The following is an 18561-nucleotide window of genomic DNA, read 5'->3' as shown; positions in this document are numbered from 1 at the left end:
TGTGCCTGATCTCTAAAATCTACATGATATTGCAAAAACTCAACTACAAAAAGACAAATAACCCAATTAAAAAATGGGCAAAAGGTATGAACAGGCACTTCACTAAACAAGACATTCAGGTAGCTAACAGATGCATGAGGAAATGCTCACGATCATTAGCCCTTAGAGAAATGCAAATCAAAACTATGTATGAGATTCCATCTCCCTCCAACAAGGCTGGCATTAATCCAAAAAACACAAAATAATAAATGTTGGAGAGGTTGTGGAGGGACTGGAACACTTACACACTGCTGGTGGGAATGTAAAATGGTATAACCACTATGGAAATCGATTTGGCGCTTAAAAAGCTAGAAATAGAACTACTATATGATCCAGCAATCCCACTCCTTGGGATATATCCTAAAGATATAAGAGCCTTTAAATGAACAGATATATGCACACCGTTGTTCACTGAAGCATTGTATACAATAGCAAAAAGTTGGGAGCAACCAAGGTGCCCATCAACGGATGAATGGATAAATAAATTATGGTATATTCACACAGTGGAATACTATGCATCAATAAAGAACAGCGATGAATCTGTGAAACATTTCAAAACATGCAGGAATCTGGAAGGCATAATGCTCAGTGAAATTAGTCAGTTGCAAAAGGACAAATATTATATAAGACCACTATTTATAAGAAATTGAGAAATAGTTTTTTTTTTAAAACAGAGAAGAAAATATTCTTTGATGGTTACGAGAAGGGGGAGGGAGGGAGAAGGGTATTCACTAATGAGATGTAGATAGAACTATTTTAGGTGAAGGGAAAGACAACACACAGTACAGGAGAAGTCAGCAAAACTGGACTAAACCAAAAGCAAAGAAGTATCTTGAATAAGCTGAACGCTTTGAAGGCTAGAGTAGCAGGGGCAGGAGTTTGGGGACCACGGTTTCTGGGGACATCTAAGTCAATTGGCATCGTAAAATCTATTAAGAGAACATTCTGCATCCCACTTTGAAGACTGGTGTCTGGGGTCTTAAACACTAGCAAGTGGCCATCTAAGATGCATCAATTGGTCTCCACCCACCTGGAGCCACGGAGAATAAAGAACATCAAAGATACAAGGTAATTATGAGCCCAAGAGACAGAAAGGGCCACATAAACCAGAGACTACATCAGCCTGAGACCAGAAGAACTAGATGGTGCCCAGCTACAACCGATGACTGCCATGACAGGGAACACAACAGGGAATCCCTGAAGGAGCAGGACAGCAGTGGAATGCAGACCTCAAATTCTCATAAAAAGACCAGACTTAATGGTCTGACTGAGACTAGAAGGACCCCAGTCATCACGGTCACCAGACCTTCTGTTAGCCCAAGACAGGTACCATTCCCAAAGCCAACTCTTTGGACAGGGATTGGACTGGACAATGGGATAGAAAAAGATGCCGGTGAAGAATGAGCTTCTTGGATCAGGTAGACACATGAGACTATGTTGGCATCTCCTATCTGGAGGGGAGATGAAAGGGTAGAGGGGGTCAGAAGCTGGCAGAATGGACACGACAAGAGAGACTGGAGGGAAGAAGTGTGCTGTCTCATTAGGGGGACAGTAATTAGGAGTACCTAGCAAAGTGTATATAAATTTTTGTATGAGAGGCTGACTTAATTTGTAAACTTTCACTTAAAGCACAATAAAAAAAAAAATCAGCCACTGAAAACCCTATGGGGAACACAGTTCTATTTTGACACACAGGGGGGCACCATGAGTTGGAACAGACTCCATAACTTCTGGGTTTTTTGGGGGAAGGGGCAAAGGAGCAGCCTCAAGGCAGTATGCTGAGAGGTTTGTGACATTGACTGGGCTGTGAAAGAAGGGGTGAGCTCATTCTTGTGGCCCCAGGAGTTCGTCCAATCACATCCACGACGGCCACATGGAAGCACTCTTTTTTAAAATGGATATTAAGTGTCCAGCGTTGCACAGGCAACAGTTTATTTCTCATCTCCATAACTCCCCATCATGTTAAATGGAGTTATTCCCATTTTTAGATGAAGAAGTAGAGGCTTAGATAGGCTAAAAACAATAGCACAAGGTCGCACAGCAAATAAATGTTGGAGGCGGGATGAGAACCTTGGTCTACTTGAAAGCCCAGCAAGCTTTCCCCAGTATATCCTGATTCCATTCTGACGGGAGAGTTGCTCCAGGGGGGCAGATTTTGGCTCCGCTGCTACCCACACAGAGACCCAGGAGCACGCAGGAAGGCCAAAGACCCTGACAGACAAATAGTATTCTGGAGCAGAGCAACAAACTGGCCAAATACAGATCTGAAGAGAAGTCCTCTTCCAGGAAATGGGAATTTCACTATAATTAAAGAAACTCTCAAGGCAGACAAATTTGCCAAGATGAGTTTCTTCTTCGATTCTTAACTGTTTTTTCTCAGGAGGATGTTCTCACTTCTAGGAGTAAATCCCAGGGACTTGCCAGGGTCTCTGGCATTTTCAAAGTATGGTAAGTCAGCAGTGAAGAGGTTCATGCTCGGAGCAGGAAGTTTGGGACAGAGGAAGAGAGGAACATCAAAAAAAAAAAAAAATATATATATATATATATATATGGAGACCAGAAGGCGGGCAGGCAGTGGTGGAGGTGGGGACAGCAGCCTCTATTCTCCTGGCTCTTTCTAGGGCCACCCCGTACCCTCACATGACCTTTCTGCAGAGATGAAAAGAAGCCATTCAGTCAATCAGTCAGTCATTTCTCCTCCACTGAGAGCCACCACGTGCTATGTTTACTCCTGGTCTTTCCAGGTCATCCAATTCCTACTGATTCTGAAGGAACAGCCTGATGGCCTCCTTCCCTGGCCTGTGGGCCTGACCGGAAGTCATGGCTTCCTGTTCAGTGTTCCCCGCACCCCTGCCTGCCTCTGATGCCTGCACCCTGTGAACCTGGGTCATCACCCTGGCCAGAGAGAGCACTCCTTGAGGACAGGAATGTGCTGGGGAGACAGAGCTCAGGGACATCAGGTGTGTCCTGAAAGACCCACCTCCTTCATTTTGGTAGGGCCCTAAACCAAAACAAACCCACTGCCAGGGAGTTGATTACGACTCACGGCGAGCCCATGAGTTACGTGTGTTACAGAGTAGAATTGCTCCATAGGGTTTTTTGGGCTGTAATCTTTATGGAAGCAGTTTGCTGGGCCTTTCTTTTGCAGAGTCGCTGGGTAGGTTCAAACCACCAACCTTCAGGTTAGCAGCGGACTACAAACCACTTGTGCCACCCAGGCTCTCCGCAGAGCCCTAGCCTTGCCTTAATAAGCCTTCCAATAAACCTGAGCACCTTCCCTGTCCTTTAGGGAGTGTCTGGGAGGGAATTGGGAAAGTTTCATACAACCCAAAGACAATAATTTCAGTGGCTTTAATATTATTACGACTCCTCATTGGTAAAGCACCCTTCAGGGAAGGGATACTAGAAGATGCCAACTCTTCTTTCAAAAGGAACTTCACCAAATGAGGTCACCTGGCTAAGAGGGACACAGGCAGCCACTGCGGCACGAAGCAGCCCCTTGACACCCACTTGAAATGACTGCCTCAGTGGTCATCTTTCAGGCTGAGGACACGCCCTTCCACTCTGGGAGGTCAACAGCCTCCGCTGCAGCCTGCACTGCCATATGCGCTTCTGTCCAGACGGCCATACTTTTAGGTAATTATGAAATAAGATGCCAAGTTGTAAGCGTCACTGCTGAAAAGAGGAGCATGCTTACCAGGAATGCTGACATTCATTAGGATGAGGTTTTTTTTTTTAAAGGAACCTGCTCCTTCGGCTGCTGACCCTGATGTAGTCATCTCTGTGTGGGAACTACATAGAGAAGGCTGGGATGTGCAATGCTTAAAGGCTGGTCTAAGGATGAAATGATACAGATGGATGGAAGTGATAACCACAGTGATGGCCCAGAGAAGATACTGGAGGACAGTCGAAATGACAGCAGTATGACCGCTGAAGCTTCAGGAATAAACGAATGACTTGTCAATTAAGCTAAGCAGTAAAACTGGCCCCAGAACTCAGGTCTTCTGACTCCCTAGCTAATGGTCTTGTGTGAATTAGCTCCCCCTCTGCAAATGGCTAAGCACTCGACTACTGACCAATAGATTGGCGATTTGAATCCACCCAGAGGCATCTTGGAGGAAAGGTCTAGGAGTCTACTTCTGAAAGATCACAACTACTGAAAACCCTGCAGAGCACATTTCTACTCTGAAACACATGGGGTCACCATGAGTCAGAATCAACTTGACAGCAACTGGTTGCTGGTCCCACTCTCCACCCCCAACGTGGGCCATAAACTCCTAGAGAACAGGAAACATTGTGTCTTGGCCCGAAGGGCTGTGCGTAGGACTAGGTAGAAAACGTAGGCACTCCACATAACCAGCTGATGGAGTATCTGCATGTTGTTGTTGGTTACCATCAAGTCAATTCCAACTCATGTGTTGTTGTTCTTAGGTGCTGTCAGGTTGGTTCCCACTCATAGCAACCCTGTGTACAACAGAAGGAAACACTGCCCGGTCCTGCACCATTCTCACAATTGCTATGTTTGAGCCCATTGTTGCAGTCGCTGTGTCAGTCCATCTTGTTGAGGGTCTTCCTCTTTTTCTCTGAACCTCTACCTTACCAAGCATGACATCCTTCTCCAGGGACTGGTCCCTCATAATAATATGTCTGAAGTATGTGAGAAGTATGCCATCCTGGATTCTAAGGAGAATTCTGGCTGTAGTTCTTCCAAGAGAGATTTGTTTTTCAGGCAGGCCACAGTATATTCAATATTCTTCACCAACACCATACTTCAAACACTTCAATTCTTCTTCAGTCTTCCTTATTCATTGTCCAGCTTTCACATACATATGAGGTGACTGAAAATACCATGATTTGGGTCAGGTATACCTTAGTCATCAATGTGACTCACAAAATATATGAGTTCCATAAAAATATAAACCTGAAGATTAATAAGTACTTCTTTTAGTCAAAGAAAAGATAAGAGACTTTCATAATTTATCCACACACATTATAGCCAGCTTTGTGGAAAGAGAACATTACTCCCCATACTCTCACATTAACATCAGGGAAGGGCTTTAAAAATCAAAACCAAACAGATCCATATTTTCACCTAAGAACATGTCTTGAGCTGTGCTCAGTTTGCAAGAACCAGACTTAACATTCAAGACATGGAGTCACTGTGGAGACAAAACCTCAGTTTGAGACCCACAGCAACCAGTAGTACAATACTCCTGTCTACCCCACTGCCCTGCCCTCCTCTGTTCTATTAGACCAGCTCCTTCCTGGAAAAGTGTGTGCTGCTGCTTCCAATGAGCTGAGCCTTCCAACCAGCCCCTTGTACTTACAAATCTTCTCATGTATTTGTTTAAATCATTGTCATGGTTTGAATTATGTCCCCCCAAAAGTGTGTGTATCAATTGGGCTGGGCCATGATTCCCGGTATTGTGTGATTTTCCTATATTTGTAAATCTTGCCTCTATGATGTTAATGAGGCAGGACTCAACCTACAAGATTGGATTGTGTCTTGAGGCAATCTCTTGAGATATAAAAGAAGTGAGCAGAGAGACAGGGGGATCTCATATCACCAAGAAAGAAGCACCAGGAGCAGAGCACATCCTTTGGACCTGAGGTTCCTACGCAGAGAAGCTCCTAATCTGGGGGAACATTGATGAGAACAACAACAGAGAGGGGAATCCTTACCCTGGAGCTGACACCCTGAATTTGGACTTTTAACCTACTTTACTGTGAGAAAATAAACTTCTCTTTGTTAAAGCCATCTATTTGTGGTATTTCTGTTATAGCAGCACTAGATGACTAAGACAATCACCAAAGCTAGAATTGGAGTACCAATATGCATGCACTCTGTCATTTTCTCAGATGCAGGGAAGCACGCACATGTGCTAGGAAAAGTCTTGTGTCCTTGTGTCTGTGGAACACACTTGTGCTGAGCGTTCTGCCTGCTGCTGGCTGCCCAAGCCTCCTGGTAGATGGCAGAACCTAGAAGAGCTCCAGCATGCCCACCTCATGGTCAGCAGGTGTACTTTTCAACACTGGTTTCCATGGGAGATGACAGTTTGGCAAGAGAGTGGGCAGGCTGACCTGGGCTACTTGAGAAAACAGAAGAATTGCTGCCTCCAGGGTACAGAGGGTGGTTCAGGGGCCCTGGTTGAAGGCCCCAAGCATGGGAACACTAAACAGGAGGCACAGAAAGATGGCAACCCAAAGTGGGGAAAGATGCTATGGATCTAGGTGGGCTTTCTGGTCTGAGAACTTACTTCAGCTCCAGGGGTAGAGTCAGAAATACGGCACCATCTTTACCAGGGGGTATATCTGCTGGCCTCATCCTCTCACAGCTCAGTTTCAGGCTAAAGAGATGGTGTCCCCTTACCTCTAACAAGTTGGAAAATGAAAGAGAAGATCTAAAGTTCTGGCTAAAGATGTAGCTTTCAAGACCCTCAACACTGCATGACCACCTTCACCGTCATGACCTTGGACAGCATTGAGGAGAACTGGGAGAGCAGAGGCTGCCCAGATGATTGTTCTCAGGGTTAAGGAGGCCTACACTGGCTGCCGGGTGTCTGAGGCCCTGAGTGTCCACCCTAGTGGACAGTACAGTGTACACCCTACTGGGCACGGGTGCTTTGAAGAAGGCAATATTCACAGCCTTAGAAGCAGCTGGGAGATCCCCACATCAACAATCCCCTCACAAATAAACGCTATGCCCCTGTGGAACAGGCTTGGGACAAATCATCATCGGCTTCCAATTAAACCGGCCACAAGGCACGTCATCTGACCATGGATGGAATTACAACCCGGAGTGAGTAATTAATTATACCCGAAAACAAACAGCAAAAGATTTAGAAAAAAAAAAAACAGAAATAAAACAAAAAAGTCTCCTTCCTTCTCCTCTCACTCTTCCCACCCCTAGAAATAATTCCTGGCAGACATGCAAAAAAATCTTAACACACACACACACACACACACACACACACAATGCCAACAAAACAAACAGATCAGGAAATTATGAAAAGACATGCTTAGGGAAGTACTGAGTCTCCATCCTGGGAAAGAAAATAGGCCTTCTTGGAAGCCCAGATTAACATCCTAGTGCCTTCTCTCCGTTTCTGTTTTGAAATCGCTTCAGTGCTTCCCAGAGATAAATATTTACAACACAGCAGAGGGCTTTCACCTCAGTAAATCAGCCCACGCTTTCCACTAACCAAGAGAGGGTTCGGGGAGAAGGGGAAATTAGGACAATGCTGGGCTGCATGACTCGGACGTCATGAGGCTGAGGACCTCGGAAGCAGCTGCTGGGAAAGACAGCTCATGTTCTCATTGTCGGCTTTGAAATACTACTCCAATTTGCCACCTGCTTCGTCATTCTCTGGCACTCTTTAATTGCTTCTCAGTAGCACCTCTGGCCTGCAGGAGCTAAGGTGCAAGTGAAGAGGTGGAGACTTCCTCTCATGGTGAAAGGCCCCTGAGCCCAAGTTGTTTTGAGGCCTACAGGACAGTGTCACACCAGACTGGCTTCTCCCATTGGTGGGTGGGAGATAGTGTGGCTCTCAGGCGGTGATGGAGGGCTACCACCATGTGCACAGGCCTGGCTATGTCCGTGAGGGAAACCATAGTTGGAACTGACCGGTTGGAATTGGCCATGGTTCTCGTAACCTGCAAGAAAAAAACTTGGGTCAATTCCAGGCTGGGCTTTGCCCCTTCTCCATTCCCTTAGAAGTACAGCCTAGCTGCAGGACTGCTGACTGGCTATGGGAAGAGCTGCAGCAAAGGAACAATGTAGAACATACCAAGAGTCCAAGCCTTTGGGCACAGATTCTGGGGCTCCTCCAGCCTCACCAGAAAAACATTCCATCTCCAGGAAAGAGGGAGAGGGTGTCTACGTGCCAAGCCTATGATGAGGGCTTTGTGTTTATTGACTCAGCTGATGAGCCTCACTGTGGATCTTCAAGGTAGATACTGCTGTTGTTAGATGCTGTCATAGCAAACCTATGTACAACAGAGCAAAACACTGCCTGGTCCTGAACTACCCTCACAATCATTGCTATGTTTGAACCCATTGGTACAGCCATGATGCCAGTCCACCTTGTTGAGGGTCTTCCTCTTTTTTGTTGACCCTCTACTTTACCAAGCATGATGCCCTTCTCCAGGGACTGGTCCCTCATGATAACATGTCCAAAGTACGTGAGATGAAGTTTTGCCATCCTTGCTTCTAAGGAGCATTCTGGCTGTGCTTCTTCCAAGACAGATCTCTTCATTCTTCTGGCAGTCCATGGTATATACAACATTCTTCACCAACACCATAATTCAAATGCATCAATTCTTCTTCAGTCTTCCTTATTCATTGTCCAGCTATCACATGCATACAAGGCAATTGAAAATACTACGGTGTACCTTAGTCCTCAAAGTGACATCTTTGCTTTTTAAAACCTGAAAGTGGTCTTTTGCAGCAGAATTGCCCAATGCAATACGTCGTTGGAATTTCTTGACTACTGCTTCCATGGGCATGGATTGTGGATCCAAGTGAAATGAAATCTTTGACAACTCCAATCTTTTCCCCATTTATCATAATGTTGCTTATTGGTCCAGCTGTGAGGATTTTTGTTTTCTTTATGTTGAGGTGTAATCCATACTGAAGGCTGTGGTCTTTGATCTTCATTAGTGCTTCAAGTCCTCTTTGCTCTCAGCAAGCAAGGTTGTATCATCTGCATATCCAGGTTGTTAATGGGTCTTCCACCAATCCTGATGCCACGTTCTTCTTCATATAATCCAGCTTCTTGGGTTATTTGCTCAGCATACAAACTGAATAAGTATCATGAAAGGATACGACCCTGATGGACACCTTTCCTGATTTTAAACCACACAGTATTCCCTTGTTCTGTTTGAACGACTACCTCTTGGTCTATGTAAATATTTCATATGAGTGCAATTAAGTGTTCTGGAATTCCCATTCTTCACAAAGTTATCCATAATTTGTTAGGATCCACATATTCGAATGCCTTTGCGTAGCCAATAAAACACAGGCAAACATCTTTCTGGTATTCTGTTTTCAGCCAAGATCCATCTGACATCAGTAATGATATCGCTTGTTCCATGTCCTCTTCTGAATCCAGCCTGAATTTCTAACAGTTTCCTGTCGATGTACTGCTGCAACCATTTCTTAATTATCTTCAGCAAAATTTTACTTGCATGTGACATTAATGATATTGTTTGATAATTTCCACATTCTGTTGGATCACCCTTCTTTGGAATGGGGACGTACATGGATCTCTTTCAGTTGGATGGCCAGGTAGATGTCTTCCAAATTTCTTGGCACAGACAAGTGAGCGCTTCCAGTCTAATATTTTAGGCTGGGTTCTCTAGAGAAGCAAAACCTGGGAAGCGTATAGAGAGAGCAAGAGAGAGATCTATCTCAAGGAAATGGTTCACATGGTTGTAGAAGGTGGCAAGTCCCAAGTCCACGGGTCAGGCATCAGGCTGGAGGTTTCTCCTTACTCGTGTAGCTGGCAAGAGCTGGTAAACCAATATTGGCGGGTTAAACGGTAGGCTGCTAGCTCACAGGCTGTGGAGGTCAACAAATCCCAAGATTGGCAGGCAATATAGCAGGCTGCTGGCTCAAGTCCCAAGAACCAAAGGTCAGATGATGACAAGCTGGATACAGGATCCAGAATGAGCAAAAGCCAGCAAGCTTTGCCAGAACATCCATATATATCGGATGCAGGCCACATCCCAAAGGAAACTCCCCTTAAAACTGACTGAGTGATCACATCAGATCACATCACTGAGGTGATTACATTATATCACAAAATGGAGGAGAAATACATCATTACATAACGTCCAGATTACATCATTACATAACCACCAAACTACATCATTACCTAACTGCCAAACCACTGAGAATCATGGCCCATCCAAGTTGACACACAACCATAACCATCACAGTTCGCCCCTTGTCGACTTGGTACCTGTACACATCTCCTTAAACTATACACAATCTCTAAATAAAGACAAATCCAAAGTCATATTTCACCTAACATGATACAACTAATATGCATACAACCAAAAATGCACTAGCCCTGTTTACATCTTCTATTTTATAAGTGAAGAAGACAAAAATAATTGATGCACACATACAAGGAAGAAATACTCAACAACTACAGTACTCGTTTCTGCAACTGGTCACGTGGCCATAACTGGTATTTAGAGCTCCACCACCCATCCTGTATTCCTTTGCCCTCAGTGCACACCTCAGCTGGTCGTGGTTCTTTGCCTGGTGGGATGGATATCAGCACCTCCCATTTTCAAATGGGAGCCCTGGTGGCACAATGGTTAAGAGCTCAGCTGCTAACCAAAATGTCAGCAGTTCGAATCCACCAGCCACTCCTTGAAAACCCTAAGGGACAGTTCTACTCTGTCCTAGTAAGGTCACTATGAATTGGAATCGACTCAATGGTAACGATTTTTTTTTTGTATTTTCAAATGAGGCTCACAGAGTTTTGGCAACTTGTATAAGATAACACAGCAGGTAATAATCGGGATTGAAGACAAATGCAGCTCTGCTTCCCTCAACGGTTTGATCAATCACACATGAGTTTCTGAGAAGAGTCTTCAGACAGCTCTAATGTCCCTTTTTAATCCCACTATCTTTAAAACGGAGCCCTGGTGGCACAGTGTTTAAGAGCTTAGGCTGCTAACCAAAAGGTTGGCAGTTCGAATCCACCAGCCACACCTTGGAAACCCTATGGGGCAGCTGTACTCTGTGTTATAAGGTCGCTATGAGTTGGAATAAACGCGATGGCAATGCATTTGTTTTTTTTTTGGTTTTATCTTTACAGTAGGGAGCCCTGGTGGCACAGTAGTTACAGCACTTGACTGCTAAACCAAAAGGTCGGCAGTTCTACTCTGTCCTATAGGGTTGCCCCGAATCAGAATCAACTAGACAGTAATAGGTTTACAGGGTTATCTATATAATTAGTCCCTGGTTGGTGCAAAAAGTTAATGCCTGGTTGCTATCTGAAAGGCTGGAGGTTTGAATCCACCCAGAGTCTCCTTGGAAAAAAGGCCTTGGGATCTGCTGCTAAAAAAACAGCCATTGAAAACTGTATGGAGCACAGTTCTACTCTGACATAATGAGTTGCCATGAGTCAGAGTGAACTTGATGGCAACTGGAAAAATCTTTACAATAAAAACAAGAAATGCCTCCACGTCAAGAGTGAAAATACCAGACAGGTCCATCCAGGTCATCTCAATACATTAACTGGGACTTCTGTGGACAAACCCCCTTCCTCAAAGACCCTTACTCCCAAGGAGCTTGCCGTCTATTGGGGTTTTCTTTCACTGAGCGGAGACCAATGCAGAAACTTCTAGAAAAAGGGTTTAACCTCAACAAAGGTAAGTTGAAAATAAGTTTTTAATGACAATAGCTAACATGTATAAACATATATTCATCTAACCGTCAAACACTTCATGAGGTTAATATTATTTCTATTTGACAGATGACGAAATCAAGAAGTATGATAATCAAGATCACACAGCTGATAACTGACAGAACTGGACTCTAAATCCTGATGCCCTTTCTCTTCACCCCGTGCTACCCTGCTTTCTGGGCCCAAGGATGGCCAGCATACAACTAGCGCTCAGTTCTACAGGCTCTGCTTAGCCCGGAAGTCCTGACTCTCCCCTGTGCTAATCTGTGCTTTCCACATTAGCAGCTTGCCCCCATCTCTGAGGGAGGAGGGAAAGGGAAGGGAAACGGAGCTCATAAGAGTGATTTATGCAACCTGTTAACAGTTCTGGTAAAAGGTTTGGGGGTCAGAGGGTTGAAATTAATGACTACAGTCAGTTTTATATATTAGCAATAACATAAATTCTTTCTTCTAGCCCTACCTGCTCCCTCCCAAAATCAAGCATGGAAAACTGAGTTCTGATGTTAGCTATGGCTCAGCCATAACACTTTTATGGCTATCAGTTCCTGTTTTATGGATAAAGCAAAACATTAGGAAAAGACACGGTTTCAGCTTCAGCAACTCTGTAACATGTGTCTCCTTCCTCACCCTTAGCACCTATGTGACTAGGTATAAATCATATCCATCAGGACACGGCGGAATTTATTTGAACCTATATAATAAGACATATGTAAGGGACCATATATAATAAGACAACAAATACAGCACCTGGTCTCAATTTTCCTCTCACTTTTTCTATTGTCAGTATGAAATTATAGCTTATGTACTTCTTTATGCAGTTCAGTACGCAGGGGAAATGGAATTTTAGATCTGAAAGGCAGACTATACTCTTTCCTCGTCTCTGGCATAGATGTCTGTGGGCCCTGTTGTCCTCTCCACAACTTGTATCTCTGCTGGTGTCTGCTATCAACTATTTTTTGTCTCCAAAAGCTTAAGCCAAGTTCTCCATCCTGTTTTGGGTAGGATCACATTTTGACTTTGTTTACCAGCATTTAAGCTGATGAAGCCCTGGTAGCCAATGGTTAAGGGCTCGGCTGCTAACCAAAATGTTGGCATTTTGAATCCACCAGCCGCTCCTTGGAAACCCTATGGGGCAGTTCTACTCTGTCCTGTAGGTTGCTATGAGTCGGAATAGCCTTGATGGCAACAGATTTTAAGCTGATACCTGGTTTTTGTTCTTCACCGACAGGCTTTTTCTAAGACCCTGGGGATGGAAGCTACAGAAAGCTCTCTTCTGTGGACAGAATGTACAGGTGTATTTTGAAAACTATGATACAGCTAGCACTGGTCTGCCGAAACTGTCATAGGGCAACTTTCAAAATTCCCCGTTTCGAGGCTCTTTATTGGAATTATGGGGGCTCTTGCTTCTAATACCATGTGCCCTCTTTCTTTACATCTTTTACCTGCTCTCCTTTATGGCATTTGAGTCCTCACTACACTTACGGACTCTGTGAAATTAGGAAAGCTAAAAAAAAGTTTTCCCTTGCTGCCTGCAGCTCCCCACCCACATACCCTGCCTGGCACGTGCTCCTCACGTGGGCCCTGCCAACCTGCCAGGGTCTGATGCTGCAGCCCTGCCCCTCCAGTTTACACATACACAAGGACAGCAACAGGACTAATTCTTTATACTTTTACTGCACTTCACATGTTCACAGTGCATTCTAAGCTCATAAAACTCCCCATGCTTTAGCTCATTTAACCCTTATAACCCTAGTGCATAGATGCATCCATGTGGATTAGGTTCGGCTGGATATAACAGAAAACCTAAAGTAACAGTAGCTCACACACACAAGGTCATAGTTAAGCTGTGCAGGTAAGGTATGGCTATTCCATGAAGTTACCAAGGGTCCGGGCCAGACTCCTCCCGCCTTTCTGCTCTGCTATCCTAGATCTGGTTTCCATCCTCAAGGTCACCTCATGGAGCAAGACAGCTACAGGGGCTTCAGCCAACTTGTCTACATTCCAGGCAACAGAAAAGAAGGGAAAAGGACATTCCTCTTCCCCTACGACGAGTCAGACCTTTTAAGCAACCTTGCTTGTAGTCCTTAACACCTTTTTCTTTTATGTCACTTGCCAGAATACAGTCACATGGCTAAGCCTAGCTGCAAGGGAGGCTGTGAAATACATTCTTTTACTGGGCATAATGCTCCCCAAAATAAATGGGATTCAGTTATAAATGAATAGGGAGAAAATGAATATAGGGTGGCAAGTAGCAGTCCCTTCCACAGCAGACAAGTATTAATTCTACCTACTTTATAGATGAAGAAATAGAGACCCAAAGAGATTATGTTTGCTAAGTTCACATGGTCTGTAATGGCAAAGTAAAAACTAAACCCGTGCCATCTGACTCACGTCTAGCTCTCTTTTCCTTGTTTACAGAGTCCCCTCGCAGCAGCAGAGCTGCTGACGTGGTCCTGCCCAGACTTGTCTGCTTCCCTTCCAGACCTCTGTTCAGCCCTCGCCTCTTCCGAGTTGGCCAGGATCTGAGCCTGCCAGCCCTGAGCTGCCTTTCTGAAGGACTTCCTGTCCTTCATCACCTGCCTCACACTTCATTCCCTGCCTGGCTTCCCACACTCGTGTCCCACTTATGCCTCTTGGCACCCAGCATGGTCTCTAGTAAAGGAACCAAACCAGAGATGACCTGACTCCAGAGAGCTGGGGGAACCTTTGGGTAGAAACCAAAAAAGAAAAAAAAAACAAACTCACCAAACCCGTTGCCACTGAGCCGGTTCTGACTCACAGCAACCCTACAGAACAGAGTAGAACTGCCCCATAGGGTTTCCAAGGAGCAGCTGGTGAATTCAAACTGCTGACCTTCTGGTAAGAAGCCATGCTCTTAACCACTACACCACCAGGGCCCAGAGCAGGAACACAACTCCCAAACTGTTTCATAATGCCTGTGGGAGTTTTGTGAGCTAGATACCTCACTTGGGGGCAAGTTACACAAACGTCCTTTACATTTGCTGAAATTGTTCTCGGTGGTGAACCTTTTGTGTAGCCACCACTTTGTTCTATTGTGATGTTGAAAACTGCACATCAGCACGTGTGCTAGAGGTTGATGCTCACCTACGGGTCCCTGATGACGGCACCTAAGCAATGACAGGCAGTTTTGCTTTCAGTGTTTGAGCACCTGGGCTCCCTCTTGCACTTCTCTGACAAGGTGGCCGTATTTTGGCAGCAGCTTTTCCCAGTGGGCACAGCGAATCCACCACTCTTTCCTGGGGTTGAACTGCCTGAGCTGTTTTCACCTAACAGACTCATCCTTCTCTAAACGGGGTCTGGCAGCCCACCAGCACTCTCAGGCCACAGGTGAGCCTCCACACTAGGTGAGTGCAGCGGGACCTACATCCAAGACGGTGGCTTGTACTGCTGAGATCCTTACACAAGAAGGGTAAGTGGGACCAGGCAGAAAACAGCCAACTTCTCACCAAGGGGGAGAAGCCTACCCTTGGCCATAGTCCCTGATTTCTTCCTAGGACCGTGGAGTTGAGGGAAGAGTGGCCCCACATCATTCCTTGTGCTCAGAAATTCACATAACAGCAGCCTTCAAGGAGAAAGCCCAGTTTCTCCATTTTATGAACCTAGAAATACTTCTCTGAGATTTACGTGTGAAGAAGTACTCATTCCCTTACCTTTGTTAGCGAAGAAAAAATATATATGGTTTTAATCTTTTCAATAGCAGCATCCTTATCTTTCACATGTGATAACTTGTAAACTAACTTGCCCATGGTCAATCAGCTCTTCAGGTTTCCTACCTCATGGGCCAGGGTTCTTACCAAAATGTCATGTTATCTTATTAATTTTTATGCTACACTAAAAAAAAAAAAGATCTTAAAAAAAAAGATGATCTCTTTCATCTATAAAAATGATGAAGTACCTATACACCAGATACTGGGTAGGTACTTTTATAAATTTTACCTCATTTAATCCTCACAAGTAGGGTTTATTGTCCCCATTTTCAGTTTTCTCCCCAAGATACAGACCAAATTTCACTGTTTTCATCTCTGTTTACCAAGGTCAAGAGAAGGCCCTCTATGAGCCTGATAAGAATTGCATGAGAACATGGATAAGTCAAAACCCTGGCCCCTGGGCTGGGAGTCCAGACTCCAATTTCCATTCAAAACGCCAACCTAGCCTTCCTATGGAGCAGGTCTCTAACCTTTTCACCATCAAGAAACCCTCCTTACAATTTTTTCCCATCAAAGATTTACAAGGGAAAAGATTCTGTCTACCACACAGCACTGATGCACATGGATTTTCTTAATTCATTTCTCTAATTATATTCTCATTTCCTTTATTTAGCTTTTATATTAATTAAATAAAAAGTTACTTATTTCAATTTTAATTAAAGACATAGAACACAATGCTGAGTGGACAAAACGGCAGCCGAAAGCAAAAAAAAAAAACAGTTTCAACCTCTAAATATTTCAGTGTGAACTTCCCAAAAAACAAGGGCACTTTGTCATGACAGTACAAACATCAAAACTAGAAAATTAACATTAACATATCACTGCCATTTAATCTACAATCCCATTTGAAATTTGTCAATTGTCCCCCAAAACAAAATTTCTTGTCCAGTATTGCATTTAGCAGTCACGTCTCTTAGTGTCTTCTAAGACCCTATGGCTTCAGAGACCCCAGCTGGGGACCACAGCTTCTGAGCACATTGCAGAGAACACCCAAATTAGCCCATCATCATCCCTGAGTGTGATTAGTAAGGCCTGGTATGGTTACGGAGCCCTGGTAGTGCAGCAGTTAAAGCGATGGACTGCTAGCCGAAAGGTCGGCGGTTCAAAACCACCAATGGCTCCAAGGGAGAAAGATGCAGCAGTCTGCTTCCATAGAGATTTTCAGCCTTGGAAACCCTATGGGGTAGCAATGAGTCAGAATCAACTCAACAGCAGTGGGTGGGTGTGGCTACATCTCCACCCTTCTCTTCATAGTGCCTCAATTTCCTCAGCTAGAACATGAACGAAATTAAACACAGTTCAGACACGACTCACAAAAAACTACTCTCAAGCATTTTCATTAATGTGATCTGTCTGTTCCAGGAGTGATCAAGTGATGAGCACCTTGCTTTCCAGGGCTGCCTGTGGAGGGGCTGGCTTTGGTACAGGCAGAGGCCCTCTGGCCTGGGGCTGCTGGAGACTTTCCAAGAGGGTCACTGAAACCCCCGAGTGCTCAGATGACACCCCCAAAGCCACAACAAGAGTAACTTTGACACTTCCTCCTCTTCCAATCCTGCTGTAGCAGGTAACACCAGAACCTTACAGTGAGGGAAGAATTTCTTGGCACAGCCTACCATCTGGCAGGAGCTAAGCTGTTTGATAAATTACATACCATTTTGGTGAACTATGCAGTATTCCAAAAAGAGAATTTCATGAGCAAGAAGGGGATGGCTGCATAGTAGAGGCACTTCTAGCACTTTTCTTTCTTTCTTTTTTTTTAAACATGTAATCCAGTGGGCTCTACCTTGTTTCATGAAATGCGAACTTAGGAATTTTAGGCAAATGTGAGTTGGCAGGACACTAGGTTAGAGTCCTGGCTTACAGGTCTGGCTCTGCCACTGAGTTCAATCTTGGGCAAGTCACTTCCTTTCTGGGCATCAATTTTTCCAGGTTGTAAAGATAGGGGGTTTGGGATAGATGGTCTTTAAACCCCTCCCAGGCCCGCCACCCTGGGATTCTGATCAGAGGGAGGGCTTTCTGCCTCACGTGTGACCCATCTGTTTTTTTCTCAGAATAGCACAGATAGATATCAGGCACAGAAGATATGCCCCACTGTGTCGCTCTCCCCCATGCCAAGCCAATTGAGTCATAAAGCCCCTACTGTGTGATACACACCGTGCCAAGTACGGAAGAGATTCATAAGTGAATAAAGCATAGTTCCTAGCCTCCAAAGATGCAAGTCCAGGAGGATTTTCATTATATAGTCACTGCTGCTGCTGTTTCCTTTTTTTCCTTATCAGCATTACTTATGATTATCAACTATCACCATAAGGAAACTAACCATTCTCTAGTATCTACTGTTCGAGACACTCAAATACTTTTCAGCTTCACGATTTCCACGTTACAAGTGTAGAAAATTAAGGTGCCTAGTAGCCGACTAACTTGCCTAAGATCATACAGCTCGTGATAGTGCAGGAATTCAAGTCATGCCTCGCTGGTTTTAGAGTCTGAGCTCTTTTGCCTCACCAAGCTCCACTTTAATGGAATTTATTTCTAAATTAGCCCACACACTGTGCCAGTTATCTGTTGCTGCATAACAAACGACCCCAAAGCTTAGAGGCTTCAAAGAGCAATGGATTACCAGTCCTCATCGTTCTGTCGGTCAGCCAGGCTTAATTGGATGGTTCTCATGTGGAGTCTCTCATGTGGATGCAGGAAAATGGTGGCTGGGGCTGGAGTCATGTCAAGGCTCAACCAGACTAGACAACCAAGATGTTGTTGTTGTTAGGTGCCATCAAGTCAGTTCCGACTCATAGTGACCCCATGCACAACAGAAGGAAGCACTACCAAGTCCTGCACCATCCTCACAATTGTTGCTATGTTTGAGACCATTGTTGAAGCCACTGTATCAATCCATTTCATTGAGGGTCTTCCTGTTTTTCACTGACTCTCCATTTTACCAAGCATGACGTGCTGTTCCAGGGACTGATCCCTCCTGACAACATATCCAAAGTATGTGAGATGTAGTCTCGCCATCCTACCATCTAAGGAGCATTCTGGTTGTACTTCTTCCAAGACAGATTTGTCCATTCTTTTGGCAGTCCATGGTATATTCGATATTCTTCACCAACACCATAATTCAAAGGGATCAATTCTTCTTCAGTATTCCTCATTCATTGTCCAGCTTTCACATGCAAGATGACCAAGATAGCTCACCTGTCTTGCTAGCGGTTGATGCTGGCTGTCAGCAGAGAGCTCTGCTGGGCCTGCCAACCACAGTACTTTCATGTGGGCTTGCTCTAGGGTTTGGGCTTCATACAGCATGGCAGTTGGGTTCCAAGCAGGAGCTGGCCAACAGCAAGTGTTCCAAGAGACCCAGGAAGAAACTGCAA

The 18561-nt window shown here is 44.7% G+C and overlaps 1 protein-coding gene across 3 annotated transcripts in view; it reads right to left on the bottom strand.

The window, feature by feature from the left end:
* XXYLT1 (xyloside xylosyltransferase 1) overlaps positions 1–18561 on the bottom strand; it is a 240075-nt gene that overhangs the window by 116590 nt on the left and 104924 nt on the right. The window lies entirely within an intron of this gene.

Source organism: Loxodonta africana, chromosome 1 (assembly GCF_030014295.1).
Source record: "Loxodonta africana isolate mLoxAfr1 chromosome 1, mLoxAfr1.hap2, whole genome shotgun sequence".
Classification (NCBI taxonomy): Eukaryota; Metazoa; Chordata; class Mammalia; order Proboscidea; family Elephantidae; genus Loxodonta; species Loxodonta africana.
Note: the sequence above shows the minus strand (reverse complement) of the source record. Positions and strands in the feature narration are given on the sequence as shown.